Raw genomic sequence first — 17,811 nt, 5'->3', positions numbered from 1 at the left:
ATGCTCGATACAAATTATTCGTCGGTAATCATGACGTTCGTGACATGCTTTAGCCTAATAGGTTTTGGAGCTCTCATCGTTAGTCCCCAGGTAGGTAACGGGCCCATCTATGATATATTCGTTTACCAGCCTAGACAGGACGTCCCGACTACCGGCACCTCCACCCTTCCAGTTACTCGCAATGTCCATCACAAAAACCCGTATTTTATATTTATACGTATGGCACATATATAGGAATATATGTGTATTAATTGTAGATATCATTTCCTCATGTATATGATAAGTATTATTAGTATTTTAGTCTTCGTAACATAAAGTTATCTTTTACTTTTATAACTCTTATACACATCCTATGTTTTTATAACATTATACATGGGTATTTATATTTTCATTTGCGTATATAGGAATATACGTGTACCTTGTATTTTACCCGTACAATCATCGTTATTTTTATTTCCAAAACTTGATGCAAGGGTTGCACCTTATGTTTAATGTGCACTTTTATTTATACTTTTATCTTTATTACTAGTACTCATATTTTATCATTATTATTATTATTATCACTATTATTATTACTATTATTATTTTTACTTTTATGATAACCCGACACGGTTTTGCTTAAGTTATCAACTTCCTTATTAACTTATACACATTCAAGAATCCGTTTTGTATCACCGTTATTCATTCTTTTATAATTATGTGTTATATCATCATCAAAATTATTCATTCCCTTAACTAATTTTCCATATTCCCTAAACACCTTTAACACCTTTATAAATCCTTTATAACTTTTACTTAACATGATTTATCCTTCATTATATGTCATTTTAACACACTTCAAGTTTATATTCATGATTCATCACCTCGTTATGTATATGTATCTTAGGCTTAGTCCATGTTTTTCTACTAAACATTTTATGGCATTAGTACCTTGGGAATGTCGGTTTTTGAGCGTTCTTGAGCGGGTTTAAGGCGAGATCCAAGTTCCTTGACGTTAATCACGATGTTGAAGGTCTACATTATGTTTAAATAACATGAAATAGGTGAACTAGGGTCAAGTAAAATGATGAAACCGTGGCTGGACAGAATCTGTGTTTTTCCAGCCACCATAAACTGTTACAACTCGAGTTTTCGCCTTACCTAATGCTGAAATGAAGCCGGAAGTGGATGTTCAAAAGGTGGTTCGTGATCCTTGCGAGTTTCCTTGGATTCCTAAACAAGAATCACCCAAAAATACCAAGTGGTTTGTGAGATATGAACAAAAGAAGAGAGGGGGCACTGCTGGAAAATGCAGTTTCCAGCAGTGACCTTCGAAGGTTCAAAGCTTCTTACCGAGTTTTCCGAGCACAGATCCGTTCAAGGCTTTCTACCACGGTTTAAGGATTTCTTCTAGCTTTCCAAAGATATATAGGGTTCAAGATGTTAAGAGTAGAATTATAGAGAAAACAGGTTGCAAAGAGGCGGCTGTTTGGTGGCCTGCTGCTGTTCTTCGGCCGAGAGGGAAGAGGTTGAAGTTTGGAATGTGTTTTGAAGTTTGTATGTGTTAATTCTTTGTCCACAACCTTGGTATATAATATGGAAAGCAAGAGGGGACAATATCCCTTGAATTAAGGGTGGCTACCTTATCAATCAAGTGTCAATAGTTGGTCAAAGTATGGTGCAAATTCATTGTTTATTTGATTGGGATGGGGAGCCGGATTTTTGAAGGATTCTTGGAGGCTTGGTGGCTTGCAAGTACTACTATAATGATGATGTTGGTGATGATGATGTAGCATGAAGATAAGGATGTATGTATGGATGCATAAATGGTGGCTTCATGTGGTGTTTGATCTTGTGTTTAAAATCGAAAAGAGAAAAGGTTGGGGTTCGGCTTTGGGCTGCAAAGGGAGGGTATTATGGTCATTTAATAAATATATTGGTTGTCCAAATGTAGTGCTAAGTTCAATCTTGGTTCGGGTCTTAAGTGGATAGTCGTTAGGACGAGTTGATCATCGAGTAAACAGGTTATGGAATTTATATTGGACTTGGGTATTATGAGATTCTCTTAATTTATTTGGTCACTTATAAGGTATTATAGATGGTATGGAACCCGGTATTTATTTCGGTTCCCGGTATGATGTATATTTAAATTTAGCCCGGAGTTATATTCGGTTAAATAGTGCTCCATATTGTAATCCTTCATGGATTGTTTAAATTATTAACTTCATATTATTTTGACTTGTATACCTTTAATTCCTTCATAGTTTCATATCTTGATCGTCTCACTGTATAATGCGTCATTAGTTTGGCCGGTTCGGGGACTATATTCCATTATTTAAACGTTTTTGACGTTTCGGTCCTAATTAGGGAATTAGGACATTATTGGGCAAAGTCTTACCATTACCCATTATATTGGATCATAGGTATATATTTAGCTTGATATGTTTGTCACCTCTGACTATTACTGGGCTGTCTTTATCATATAGCCGTTCTCATCGGCTCTTTATACGATCCTATAGGCATAACGACTGTTCTCGTTCACATTTCAAGTATACTATGGTTTATACCTCATATAAATTATATAAATAATACGTAATTTAAATCAAATATATACATTAGAGTGTGAAAAATTACCGGGTGTCACAATCACGATGATTAATTCTTCGAGAAGACATTTTATGAGGACCAAAGATGAAACTTTACGAGATGATGGGTAAGTTGTGTAAATGAGTCAATATGATATAATGGGGAAACGTGATAAAATCGTGCCAATGATGACTCGAGGACGAGTCGGGATTTAAAATAATGTGAATAATTGTTGAGATATTTAATTTAATAAATAATGTTTATAAAAATTTCAAAACTAAAATTTATTGGGTTGGGCTTTCCATGGGCTTCCCATGGTAGCTCAAGAACCCAATTTAAATAACAAAACTGTTGAGTCGAATTTTTGATAAACATGATTGGAATCTTCTCAACCTCCTCTGAAAACGGCTAAGTATGGACTTCAAGCAAGCCTAGACGATCGAGCATGGTTGTACTACTTCGAGCATGGTCTTCAAAACCTTAAATGGTTAATTCTTCTAAGTGTTAAGGCTTCGACCAAGCTACACTTCAACGAGCAAGAGTGTTCTTCTATCAAGCATGGATTGCCAATCAAGCAAACAGCTTGATCATTCAAGTTTTAACCAAGTGTTACGAGCACAAGATGATCGAGCACATGGAGACAAGCATGGATGCAATAAGAAGATGTCATGTGATCAAAGCAAGGACTTCGAGCACAGTTCATTTCCCCGAGCAAGATTTACATCCGAGCATGCTAAAGATTGTTGAATAAGAAGACTAAAGACATCAAGAAGAATGAGCTTGCTCAATGGACTAGTTCGAGCAAAGCATGGATTAGTCAAGAGGAAAGAAGCTTGCTGGAAGGGAATATCTTCACTGAAGATATTCTAAGTAAAGTATGCTCGAGGACATTCATCGAGCATACCTAGCATAGTGAGTCTGCTCGAGCAAGATTGTTACCTTGCTCGAGGACTCAACACTTGTATTATTTTGTATTTCATTATGTAATGATTAGGAACTTCTAGAAGGAATGTCAGGGTCTATATATAGGATCCTAGGTTTCCATTTAGGGCATGGATACAGATTTGGATAACGAAGCACACAATACGAGAAACATTCTAAAAGAATATTCTATTTGTTTCCTCGTACTGCCGCCGCCGCCGTCACACACGAAACCCTAGACATTCCTTTCACTGTTTCATTAATGACTCGTTTAATAGAGTGAATCTTTTTCTATGAATGTACTCTTACTGATTATTTATTATCATTTCGTGTTTATTATTTTCACTCCTTAGTTCCCACTTGTTGGATATCCTGATTCCGCCAGGATATTCAACAGGCCTTCGAGTAACAGAGTTGGTGTGTTCTTGTCAACCTTTCTAACGTTTCACCCGACTCAGGGTCCTGACAAGTGGTATCAGAGCTTGTGTAAGCTCGTTAAAGGCCACGGGACAGAAGGTTTGTGAAAAAGCTTGAAGCTTTACTCTATTTTACTACTGCAAATTCCAGATCTGCTGAAATGGAAGACCAAGAAGTCTCTACCAACAAGATCCCAAGATTGCTTGGACAAGAAAACTTCATCAAATGGAAGGTGCTCTTTGAAGCAGCTGTAAACTATAATGACCCAAAGCTTTGGACTTCCATCACTGAAGGAAACTATGTTCCTTCAACAGCTTCGAACAACAATGCCACTGTAGAGCTAAAAATGAAGAAACAGGACGATAAGGGTTTGTCTATGCTGAAGATAGGTCTTTCTTGGGAAATCTTGACAACTGTCGATCATCACAAAACCGCAAAGGGTATGTTTGATGTGGTCATTGACATGTTTGAAGGAAATACTGAACTAAGAGATATCAATAAAGATAGACTGAAGCAACAGCTAGATAGGTTCAAGTTTAAAGACGGAGAGAGATTAAAATCAGTATTGCAGAGGATTATGAAGATCGTAAACGACATAAGAACAACTGATCTGCAGACCTCTGACTTTGAGCTGAACAAGAAGCTCTTGTCATCCTTGTCCGGTGAATGGTACACTACCAGCAAGTTTATTAAGGAGAAAGTCAGTTTCCCAAATTTTAAGCTAGATGATGTGATTGCATTTCTCAAAGCTGCATAACAAGAGATGATCGAAAATCGAAAATCACATGATTATTGCAGAACAATAATGCTCAAGGAACAGACTATCAAGCATTGTTCTCTATGTTTACTGAGTAATATCATGCCTTTGTCGCCAAAACCTGATCAACCCAAGTATTGTGCAGGAGGATCTTAAACAAATAGATGTTCATGACTTGGAAAACATGGACATAAAGTGGCAAGCAGCTATGTTAGCCGTGAGGAGCAAAAGCTTGTATAACAGAACTGGAAGAACAAGCTTTAATGGACCAAATGAAAGAATCGACTTTGACAAATCAAAGGCCATCTATTATAATTGTCAACAACCAGGACATTTTGCTAGAGAGTGCAACATGCCAAAGCAAGTTGGTAATCAAGTGAATCAGAACCAATTTTATCAAAACCAGAATAAGAATTTCCAGCACCAGAAAAATCAGATTACCAACCAAAACCCCTATCAAAATCCAAACAGACCCCAACAACAAACCTTTCAGCCCCAAATAAACAATCAAATGCAGGTTCACACTAATCAAAACAGAGCTAATTAGAACAATGTGAACCAGCTGAGAGATCAAGGAAACGTTGCAGTAAATATGGCGCCACAGGATGGGGAATTTGATTAGAGCAACCATGCTGCTGAGATTGAGAAGGCAAATGTTGCTTTTATGGCAAAAGTGCAGGACAAGCCTGAATCTTCAAATGCACAGGTAAAATCTGATATTTCAATTTCTGATCTTCTTATTACTATTGATGAACTAAATCAGGAGATTGGAAAGTGAAAAACTGAGTGTGGGAGAAAGGAAGCCTTCTTGAATGTATATGAAGCCAGTGAAGCAACTTATGAAAATCAAATCAAAGTGCTTGAAGATAATTGTATGATGGCATACCAAACCCAATCAAAGATGACAATTGAAATTGAGGGGTTGAAGAAGATGTATGCTGAAGAGAAATTGAAAAATGCTGACTTGTTAATTCAGATGGAATTCTTGAAGAACCTTGTTTCTACAGGAAATATAGTGGGTTATGTGGATAAAATGACTGAGGAAGAGAAGTACAAAAAGGTGCCACCACCTTTCTGTGATAGCTACCCACTAAAAGTAGACAAGGAGAGCAGAAGTGAATATTTGAAACAATTCAAGAATGTGTTTGATGATAAAGCTAAGTTTGTGAAGTAATATGATGATTTGTTTGTGGATAAGAATGGAGAGTTTGTAGTAAGACAGAGTGTGGAACTAGAGATTAAGAAAAATGAAAAGTTGGAAAGTGAGAAAAAGAATTGGAGTGAATACTCAAGTGAAGATAGTAGCTGCAGCTGTGGGAGCACAAAATCATCTAAGGGCAAGAAGAAAAAGGAGTCAAGCAAGAAGAAGAGTGAAAAGATTCCCCTTCTGCCAAAGATGACTCCTAAGATAAAAAAAAAAGCACTATGAGAAAATTATAAAAGAACATGTAGTGTTTGACATCAGTGCTAGGCCACAGCCAGAAAACAAAAGAAGAACTGAAGAAACAATAAAATCTTCCTATGATCAGTCACATCCTCCAATCTATCCAGTCTTCTCAAACCATGAACTGTTTGACATTGGAGATGTGGAGCGTGTACCAAATAAGAAGATATGTTGGAGAAGTAAAGGAAGCAGTTCAAGAACCCCTTCCAAGTTCAAGCCTGTAGTGTTTGTCAAAGAAAAATATCATCTGGAGCCTGATCTGAACAAACCAATCAAGATGGACTTCAGAAACTCTTTATGTCCTAAAACCTCCCTAGGCTTTGACTTCCCCAAACCAGTGACAAAGACAAGCAACTGCTTGAAGATATGGGGAGCTATGCAAAGGTCTAGTGCAATAAGTGTGATGCCTATGGTCATCACACTGATTCTTGCTGGTTAGAAGAGGAAGTGTTTGAAGTTCCTGATGTGGTCTGTGGCTTTGATATGAAAGGATACAAGAAAATGTATCAAAGATACTTAAATGAAGAAAAAGGCAGTTCAGATGATGAACAGAAAAGGTCAGTGCTAGAAAAGAGACTGAAACAAGTCTTGAAGATCAAGGATGAAGCAAGAGTATTAAGAAAAACTGCAAAGAGAAGGTCAAGTGACAAAGGAAAAGAAAATATAAGACCTGGTGTTCTAAATGGGGATGAGAAATTTTTGATGAAGCAGGGTTATGAACCTAGAGGGTTCCAATGGAAAACTAAGAAGGAGTTGACTGAAAAGAAGACTATGTGATTAAGCAAACTGAAGAACTAATCAAGTCACAAGTTGTGAAAGCTGGGTCGAATTCAGACTCAGAAGAAGAATGTGAAGTTGTGTATGAAGACCCACTTCCAGTTCCAGTTCCAACTCCTGATGAATCTTCACCTGACACTAAATTACAAACTGATGCAGTTTGTGACTCAAATTCCAACTAATTCTGTTTTATATGTGCAGGAACAGTCCTTGAACAATAATGACTTATGGTACATGGACAGTGGATGTTCTAGGCACATGACCTGTTACAAAAGTGCACTAATCAATTATGAAAGAAAATATGAAGGGCCAGTTGCTTTTGGCAGTGATGAAATGGAGGGAAGATAGTTGGAAGTGGAACAATCACCAATGGCAAGGTATCCTTTGAGAATGTGCTTCATGTTGAAGGACTACAATACAATCTACTCAGCATTTCTCAAGTTTGTGATAAAGGGTACAAGGTGGCCTTCAATGATGAACATTGCCTAATTTTGAAGCCTGAGTTTGTGATTCCAACTGAGATGATCATGATGATGGCTCCAAGAAATGTCAACCTTTATGAGCTAAGAATGAACACTGCTACATCTAGAGGTGGTTCATGCTTTGTTTCCAAAGCCACTGAAAATGAGAACAAACTGTGGCATAGGAAGATGTGTCATGTAAATTTGAAGAACATGAACAAACTAGTGAAAGGTGAACATGTTGTAGGCCTTCCCACAAGAGAGTTTAAGCTAGAAGAAAAATGCACATCTTTCCTCAAAGGGAAACAACATAAATCCTCACATAAGAGCAAAATGATAAACACCATTGATGAGGTCTTGGAACTGTTACACATGGATCTATTTGGTCCTGTAAGTTTTTCAAGTATTGGAAAGAAGAGATACTACCTATTGATCACTGATGATTATTCAAGGTTTACTTGGGTATACTTCATGGGCAGCAAGGATGAAACCCCAGATTTGATCAGAACCTATGTGCTGAAAATGGAAAATCAACTTGAAAGAAAAGTTAAGGTCATTAGAAGTGACAATGGGACAGAATTCAAGAATGGAATTATGGATGAATTTTGCACTTCTAAGGGGATCTTTCAACAATACAGTGCACCTAGAACTCCTGAACAGAATGGTGTTTCAGAAAGAAGAAACAGAATATTGATTGAAGCTGCAAGGACCATGATTGCTGATGCAAATCTGCCAGTCACTTTTTGGGCAGAAGCAATCAACACTGCATGTTATTGCAGAACAGGGTCTACTAAACAAGGCTCAAAACAAGACTCCATATGAGGTTATCTTCAAGAGAAAGCCTTATGTGAAGTTTTTAAAGCCTTTTGGATGCAGATGCTCACTGTTGAATACAAAGGACTACCTAAACAAATTCCAGTCAAAATCTCTGGAATGTTTCTTTGTGGGCTATTCATCTCATTCAAAGGCTTACAGAGTCTATGTGAAGGGGCACATGGTGGTTATTGAGTCTTTAGACATAATATTTAATGAAAACCACTTTAACAATGTTGAAGATCCCAAGTGGCTTTTTGAATTGGAAAAGATGATCAAGTCTTTCAAAATTTATAGTGAAGATATGTATGACAGCATGTACAGAACCAGCTATGAAGACAAAGGAAAACAAAAACAAGTTGATCTGGACAAGCTGTGGTCATCTGTTGCTCCTAGTACAAATGGATTTAACTTTGAGAGAAGCAATCAAGAAACTGCTGAAGTTGAGATGAATGGACAAGATGCTGCAGTTGAAGTTTCTAATGAAGGTCCAAGTGATGTGGAAACTGAACTCATTCAAAATCAACAACCTGTTCAGCCTAGAGTGACAAATCAATTTGAAGACAGGTTTCAGTCTTTGTTTGACTCTCTACAAATTGGGTCAAATGAAGCATCATCATCAGAGATTAACCAAACTCAAGAGAGAAATGAAAGTGACACTGCTGAGTTAATATGACCAATCTTGAGACAGAAGTGTCTGCACAACAATTTGTGCAGACTACCTCTGTTGAAAGGAATCACCCTGCAGAGAATATCATAGGAGACTTGCATGAAAGAGTGACAAGAAGTTCTTCTGAAAAAGCAAACATTTGCCTGTATGCCTGCTTTCTATCCCAAGTTGAACCAAAGAACATTAATCAACCTTTAAAGGATAACAGCTAGGTAGAAGCTATGCAGTAAAAGTTAGCTCATTCAGAGACTTACATGTATGGGACTTGGTTGACAAGTCCAGAGGCAAGTATGCTATTGGAACAAAATGGGTGTTCAGGAACAAGAAAGATGAAAGGGGGATAGTGATCAAGAAAAAATCAAGATTGGTGGCTCTAGGATGCCTACAAGAAGAAGGAGTGGACTTTGAAGAAGTTTTCACTTCAGTTGCAAGACTAGAGGCTATCAGGATCTTTCTGGCATATGCAGCATCAATGAATATTAAAGTCTATCAACTTGATGTGAAGTCTGCATGTGAAGTCTGCATTCCTAAATGGAAAGATAGATGAAGAAGTTTATGTCACTCGACCTCCAGGATTTGAAGACCCAGTTCATCCCAAAAAAGTTTACAAGCTCAGCAAAGCACTTTATGGACTGCATCAAGCACCAAGAGCCTGGTAAGATGAGCTGTCAAACCATTTGTTGGAAAATGGCTTCTGCAGAGGAGCCATTGACAAGACTCTATTCTACAAAAGGAGGAACAAGGATCTGCTGCTACTGCAAGTGTATGTGGATGACATTATCTTTGGCTCTACAAATGAACAAATGTGCAAGGAGTTTGAGCAAGTAATGAAATCCAAGTACAAGATGAGCTCAATGGGGGAAATGAATTTCTTCCTTGGACTTCAAGTGCAACAGAAAGCTGATGAAATCTTCATTAATCAATCAAAGTATGTACAAGAGATTCTTAACAAATTCAAGTGCCAAGACTTCAAGACAATGTCCACACCAATGGACACACATGAGAAAATGGTACCTGATGAAAGAGGGAGCCGATGGACCAGCATGAATATAGGATCACTGATCTATCTCAAAGCATCTAGGCCAGATATTATGTTTGCTGTGTGTGTCTGTGCCAGATTCCAAGCTAACCCCAAGGTCTCACATATGCTAGCAGTTAAGAGGATCTTCAGATATCTAAAGGAAAAACCAGATTTGGGTATTTGGTATTCAAAGAACCCTTCCTTTGACTTGATGGCCTACACAGATAGTGACTATGATGGTTGCAATATGAGTAGAAAATCAACCTCTAGAGGATGCCAGTTTCTAGGGAACAGGCTGGTCTCTTGGCAATGCAAGAAGCAAACTACAGTGTCAATCTCTACTGCTGAAGCTGAGTTTATTGCTGCCTCTGCTTGCTGTGCACAGGTTCTGTGGATTCAAAATCAACTGCTGGATTATGGTCTGAATTTCTTACTTACACCTATTTTAATTGATAATACTGCTGCTATGTTTATTGTTAAGAATCCAGTCCAACATTCTAAGACTAAGCACATTGAAATTAGACATCATTTCATTAGGGATTGTCAAGAAAAGGGTTTAATAGAAATGAAAAGGGTAGACACATCGGATAATTTGGCTGATTTATTCACCAAATCCTTAGATAAAACCAGGTTCATTTTCTGTTAAAATGCCTAGGAATGATAAATGCTGATGAAGTTTGATTTAGGATGTGTGCTTAAGTGAGATGCTTCCTGATTATCAGTGTTACTCACTTTGACTGTTTGCATGATGATTTGCTATGCTTGACTGATTACTCAAATTGCATGAATCATGTGTGTGACTGTTTGTGTGGAAATTTTGTTAAAACTACTAATTACAGCTTTTGGTACTTTGATCTGTACTTGCATGATGTATTTATGTGATTCTAAGTACTTCGAGCATGAATATGTGCTTGATATTGTGCTCGTTGCTCTTCAAGCACAAGCAAAGGCTCTTGTGAGACTATTCTAAGTCATTCGAGCACAGATGTCATAGCTCAGTTGCTCGAGCATAGAATTTTGTCTTGATAAACTTTTAAGTATTTCGAGCATAACTCTGTGTTTTATGGTATGTTTAATGCTCTATGAGCACAAGCAAACCATACTTGAGATTTCTCAAGTAACTCAAGCACAAATGTTGTGTTACTTGTGGTCGAGTATGGACATGTGCTGTGGAAAATTTTCTAAGTACTCCAAGCACAAGTCTACTGTTCGAGCACGCAGCTAAGTCTTTCAAGCACAAGCACTGAATTGATATATTGTAAGGTTGCTCGGTAGACTTTCGAGCATGCTCGATGAATTTCTGAGCTTGCTCGACAGACTTATATGTTGATCTGTTTATTCTATGCTGTCTAAATGAATGTGGTTGACATTGGTTAAGTGTGTGCATGTTAAATATGCTTAAGTGACATCACTGTCTTTCAAAATCAATCCTTAAATGAATTTTTAGAAGAAATGATTTTTGAAATTGTGAAACAATTTTGACTAAGCCACACTGTTTTTGGTGAAATCCCATAAGAGAAATGATAATATTATCCAAGTTTCCAGCTTCAAAGAAGCTAGAAACTGTTTTTCTGTGGAGATTGAATCCAACCTAAAATGGGAAATGATAGTATATTGTCTAATCTCCTAACCCATAGATTAGAAGCTTAAAAGATTTCTGTTCAGCATATTGACAATTCGTGTGGTATCTTCTCATGAGTGTAGTAACCGATGTGATATAAACCAATAATCTTGCTAAGTTTGATGTGGTGATTCATCCGAAGACCATGGTATGTTTCCTTACACATCTCTCCGTATGATAGACAGAAAGGCAATTACCCAATCATTCACGAGCCCGTTGTTGTCTTGGTCTCTCAAAATCATAAGAGCAGCTAAAAGAGTTATATGTAGTGGAAAACTATTTAAGTTCAAAGAAACAAAAAGAAAAAATATGGAAAAAGAAACTAGCAAATTGCTTCAAAATATATTATTATGAATAAATAAAATATCATGACTTTAAGAGGCACCAAGGGAACCATAGGAGTGGGGCATTCAAATAAGTCCTAAACACTCTAATGTAAGGCATGTAAGTCCGGATGGCTTGAAAGTCCAACGTTCAACCTTAAAGTCTGATATATATATATATATATATATATATATATATATATATATATTTAAGTTTGCTCAAATAAATAAGTATTTTGACCAAGGCATAGGGGGTTGAAGTAAATTAGGGTGATTGGAGAAATCTAAATAGCTTTGAGAAGAGATAAGGAACAACCTGAAGTCCAAAGTGTAGCCATTCCAACTCAAGCTCTTAATTGAATTTTAAGCATATCACGAAAGTTATGAGAATCATGTTAAGTGCTTCCATCTAGTGTCAACCTAACTTAAGTCATAATAAGGCTGAAAATAATATGGTGTGACAGTAATTAGATAATCTGATCCCATGTTGAGATCTTTCCAAATGAATTGAAATGAATTTTGAACTGGATTTTGATCTCTTATTTCACCTTAAACAAATTTTTAGGTCAGCTCATCAGGTTGAAATGATCATTTTTAATTCGAGCAGAAGAACTTTGCTTACTAAGCATGATAACATTTTGTCAGGCATCCTATGTGACTTGTATGAATTGTCAAGTGTTTCGAGCATGCATCTCATGAAAATTTGCTGTCAAGTGTTTCGAGCATGCATCTTATGAAAATTTGCTATCAAGTGTTTCGAGCATGCATATTACCTTCGAGCATCCTAATGACATGAAAATTTGTTGTTAAGTGTTTCGAGCATGCATCTTATCTACGAGCACCTGCTATAATATGAAACTAGACGTTCTGTGTTTCGAGCATGATTGAATGATGAATTGTAAGCCCTAAGTCTTCGAGCATAAAAGTATGCTAGGTGCTTCGGTATGAAAGAGCTTAAGGAAATGGATCACTTTGTTAAGTAGTTCGAGAAACCTTGTGAGCTAAACACTTAGGTTGTGCGTTCGAGTACAGGCATAGGAAAGATTTAATATGCTAAGGCTTTCGAGCACAAGGGTACATTGAGCACATTGAGCTGTAGCAATCTAAGTAGGTCGAGCAAAGGTTCTAACACTTCTAAGAGTGCATCTCGAGCATAGGATATTGTCATGATAGTTTTCTGAGTATCTCGAGCATGATGCATAGTCGAGTAGGGATAGATTACAGGTGTGACTCAGGTATACAAATTTGAGTAAGATTTTACTAAGTACATTCGAGCACACTAACCCTCGAGTATGACTCAATACTCAAGCAAGTTATAATCAAACATCTGGCTAAGGCATCGAACACAAGCCTAGTCGAGCGCATTGCCTCGAGTATACTAGTGCTCAAGGGCATCATATTCCAAGTACGAGGAGCAAGGGTTGTACTATGTACTCGAGTGTAGTGGGAGCTAGCTATTGTTTTGGCTGTATGCTCGAGCAAGGGGGGTACATTAAATTTGAAATTAAATGACAACTGTCGTGTGCTAGACGAAAAAAGAAGGTACAGTACCACCCAAACGTTAGGTATAAAAGGGGGACTTAGAAACTTTTTCACACATTTCTTCGTCTCTCTATTAAACTTAAACGCAAACTCCTTTGCTCGTGTTATTTTCCGCTTGCTCGAATCCACTAATACTCACTCGATTTTACTTCGAATACAGCCATTAGCTCTGTTTCGACTTCGGTAAGACATCGTTATTCGATAATTGTCACACCGATTTCGAAATTAGGGTTTCCAATTGATTTACGAACTAATTGTTTACTTGTTTTTGCAGGTACGCATATTACTACGGAACAGGTTATTGAAGACGCTATAATCATCTACTCATCTTCGATTATTAGTTCTGCAACTTTACGTACTAACATATTTTATTTTGCAGAACTGATGGCCTTAAAATTCGAGAAAAGGAACAATATGTGCCCTCAGTTGGAGCTCGATGATGACAACCGGGAGTTGGAGCTAATGATAAACTTTTTGAGGAACTCTAACTTGAGAATAGCTCTTACTGAAAGCCCCACAATTTACAGAAATCAAATTGCATATTTTTGGGGCTCGGCTACATATGTAAATGATGTTAATGGGGAAAGGATGGAGGCATCGGTCCTAAATAATGATATTGAGATTACAGAAGCATCAATACGAGCTGCCTTGTAACTAAACGACAATTTTAATGCTCAGCCATCCTACTCTGTTCCTAGATTATTGAGAGTCTTTCAAGAGACTATGGGATACCAAGGAGGTGTGAAGGATGGGCAGTTCCAGAAAGGAAGTTTTCCACTAATCTACCGATTCCTGATCCATCACGTCATCCAGTCCTTATCTCCAAGGAGAGGGACTTAGACTTTATTGAGCAGAGAGCTCGGGACTCTCACAGTGGCCATATTATACCAACAGCCCTTCAATATATAAAGATTTATCTTTCAAGGGTTGGTATCAAATGCAGAAAAGGAAGTCAATCAGAGATTCCTTATATATCCAAGGTTCCTGCAAATATTGATAAACCAATTTCTACCTGATCTTCAAAGAACAGGAGAGATTTTGAAATTACAAGACCCTAACATTTGCAAATGTATGAAGGATGCAAAGAGCAAGTTTGAGGACAATGATGATTGGGATGTACTCCCATGGTTGCTTGTGCCAGCACTAGGGGCTATTGAAGTGCCTCGAACCCCGGGAACAGTGATAATGAAGAGGATGATGATGGAGATAACGATGGTACTGATGATAACAATGATCAGAATGATGGAGGAGATAATGGTCCGAATGATGATAATGCTATGAATGTGGTCAATATCGAACATGCTCAAGATGTGATTGTGCCTCAGATTGATTTTATTGCTCATGAAGGAGATGATGTAGAGATAATGGGTGGAGACACTGAGATGGATGTTACTGCAAATCAAAGGGAAAATGAAGAACCAGGTTTGGAGGTAAATGAAGAAACAACAGCACCAGTTGAGGGTGGAGCTGCAGAGAGTATGGATGACGACGTATTTGTGGCAAATGTTGTATCAGATGTCGCTGAAACCATCAACAAGATAACTCCACCAGACTCACCACCACCTGAAGTTTACTATGATGACACAGACTCCATTGACCTCGATGATGTAACTGAAAATGTTTACTCCTCCCCAGCTACAACTAAACCTGCCTTATCTGATGCTGAACCAATTGATACCACTCATGTCCCCACACCACCTACATCTCCACTACAAGATCCACTTCATATCTCACCACCTCAACCATACCAACCTATTCAGGCCACACACATTCGTACACCACCATCTTCCCTAGTAACAGATCAACCTGCTACTACCACTACCCCACCAACTCAATCAATTCCATCTTCTGAACCTTATAAAGCACAATCCCTGAAACTGCTGAATCAGAACCTTTCTAAGAGCCTGCCCCAAAGCCTAACCAACAAACTCCACCATCCAGTCCAGACATATATGACCTTCTAAATGAGAACATGAAACTGGAATTCAAAAACATCTTGTTAAAAGAGAAAAATGTTGTGTTGGAGTCACGGAACAAAGGGTTGGAGGTTACGTTGAATGAGGCACTACTGAAAATTCGAACCCTAAAGGGGCAGTCTGAGGTTGAAAAGACCTCAGATGCACCAAAACAGGGGGAGAAACCTGTTGAAACAGAACATGATGGTGCAGAGGGATTACATGACAGTGTAGAAGGATTAAGGGTGATCGGAGACTTGTATGCAAGTTCTGATGAAGAAGTTGTGGATGTTGGACCATCAGATGCACTAAACATGATAAATCAAGCATATGAAGATGGAGAATCTGGTGATGAGGGGGAGAATGTAAGTGAAGATGAAACTGAATAGGATAAGATGAAAATGAAAGAAAAAGGGAAAGGGATTGCCTTTACAGATGATGACTTACATCCCTTGTCCCAACACAAAGTTCAATCTGATGATATACTGCACAGAGAAAATGTAATTGATCCTGACGTAGCAGAAGTTGAATCTGTCAAGACTGCCATAAGATTAATGAATGAGGATTTGGAATCTTTGGATCGAGAAGATGAGGAGGAAATTCCTCAAGACCTAGAAACACTAATCAAAATGAAAGAAAAGGATAAGGAGAATAAGAGATTAACAAAGGAGGCAGATGAGGCAATCAAGGCCACACTGGATGCTCTAAAAGCAAAACTGAATGATGATGAACAAGAGCATACACTGTGACACCCGGTAATTTCCCAACCCTATAAACTAAGTAATCAACCTAATAATTAGGTGATTGTGAATATTATGCGCGCAAATAGAATCAGCGCGGGCATTTGTTATGTGCGCCGTGCGCGAGCGCGCTATATTAGAATCAGCGCGGGCATGTGTTATGTGCGCCCTGCGCGAGCGCGCTATGTTAGAGTCAGCGCGGGCACGTTATGTGCGCCCTGCGCGAGCGCGCGATGTAAGAACCAGCGTGGGCATATGTTATATGCGCCATGCGCGAATGTTTTGGCTTTATGTTTTCATGTAACTTAACTTTATGTTGTCTAATGGGTTGACCGTCCCGCATGATGCTAAGGCGGGTGCATCCCAAATCGTTTATGCGCGTGCGGAAGGGGAACTAACCTCCCCGCATGGCGGGAACATTGAGAGCTAGTTTGTCTGAAGCTCCAAGATGGAATTGACTTCAACATGACTGATCACTATGTTGAAATACCAAGACCACCTGGAGAATCTACAAATGAAACTCAATGTCCCCGACTGCGAGAAGGTTACGCACCTACCCGCAGCAAAGAAATGTCCTTCACGCAGAAAGCTATGCGCACAAAGTTATACGCGCAGAACACTTGGTTTATTCTCCAGATGTAAGGAGATTATTCCCGCCCAAAAGGAAACAGTAGCGTGTTTCAGAGATTTCTACTTTTTACTGTACACTGACAAAAGTACCTGAAAAAGCACACTGTATCATGAAAAGTCAACTGTCAGCCATCCTACTCCCACCAACCACAGACCTGCATGTCCTGTCCAAATCAAATCAAAATCTTTTATCCACTACTCCACTTTTAAATAAATAATAATAATTTCCATACTTTATCATCATTACACCTAGATATGAAAAGATTACAATCCCCTAAAGCAAGGGATTGTGTTCCCTTGAGTTTGCCTATAAATATGTAACCTAAATTATCACCCAAAACACACTTCAAACTTCTCTCTTAAGAACTGCAAACTTGCACTAATCATCTCCCAAGCATCCGTTGTTGTTACTAGGTAAGCCGAGAATATAACCTTGAGATCTACTTTCCAACCCTTATATTCTCCTATTTCTTGATCTTAATATATATACTTCTTGTTATTTAATCGTATTCTAGACATTCAATTCCGAGGCCAACACCAAGAAAACCCGAATCTCGATTAATCCCTTAACAAGAACCACAGGTGAGTCTCACAGCCCCTATTTTCACTGTTTTCACTACTTTTAAACTGTTTTCGGGGCGAGGGACACGTACTTAAATAATGTTTTATCATGGTATACTTACAAGCTATGCAAGCGATTATGTGTTTAAATTATGTTTCATGATGAGCAATGCGAACGGTTATCTATGGTTTTCGATGTATGTGCGCTAGAATTCGAGTAAGTGATCACTTTACCATTGGAACTCTAAGGGTAGGGACTGCTGGTTTGATCCACCCACTCGTAGGGGTCGCACCTCTTTGCATGGACGAGTGCCTAGTATGGTCATGGGGCAGTACTATGGGTTTGAGCCCGCTCGTAGGGGTCGCGCCTCTTTGCATGGACGAGCGCCTTGTTTTCCGGCACAACGTCCGCGCGTAACCCGCGGGACGGTATTATTGATTCGCTCGTAGGGGCAACGCCTCTTTGCATAGACAAGCACGGTTTTTCAGAAATGTCCACGCGTAACCCGCGGGACGGTATTATTGATTCGCTCGTAGGGGCAACGCCTCTTTGCATAGACGAGCACGGTTTTTCAGAAATGTCTACGCGTAAC

This window comes from Bidens hawaiensis, unplaced genomic scaffold (genome assembly GCF_021521415.1).
Source record: "Bidens hawaiensis isolate Kalapana, Puna unplaced genomic scaffold, B.hawaiensis_p1.1 tig00006538_1, whole genome shotgun sequence".
In the NCBI taxonomy this organism is placed as follows: Eukaryota; Viridiplantae; Streptophyta; class Magnoliopsida; order Asterales; family Asteraceae; genus Bidens; species Bidens hawaiensis.
Note: the sequence above shows the minus strand (reverse complement) of the source record.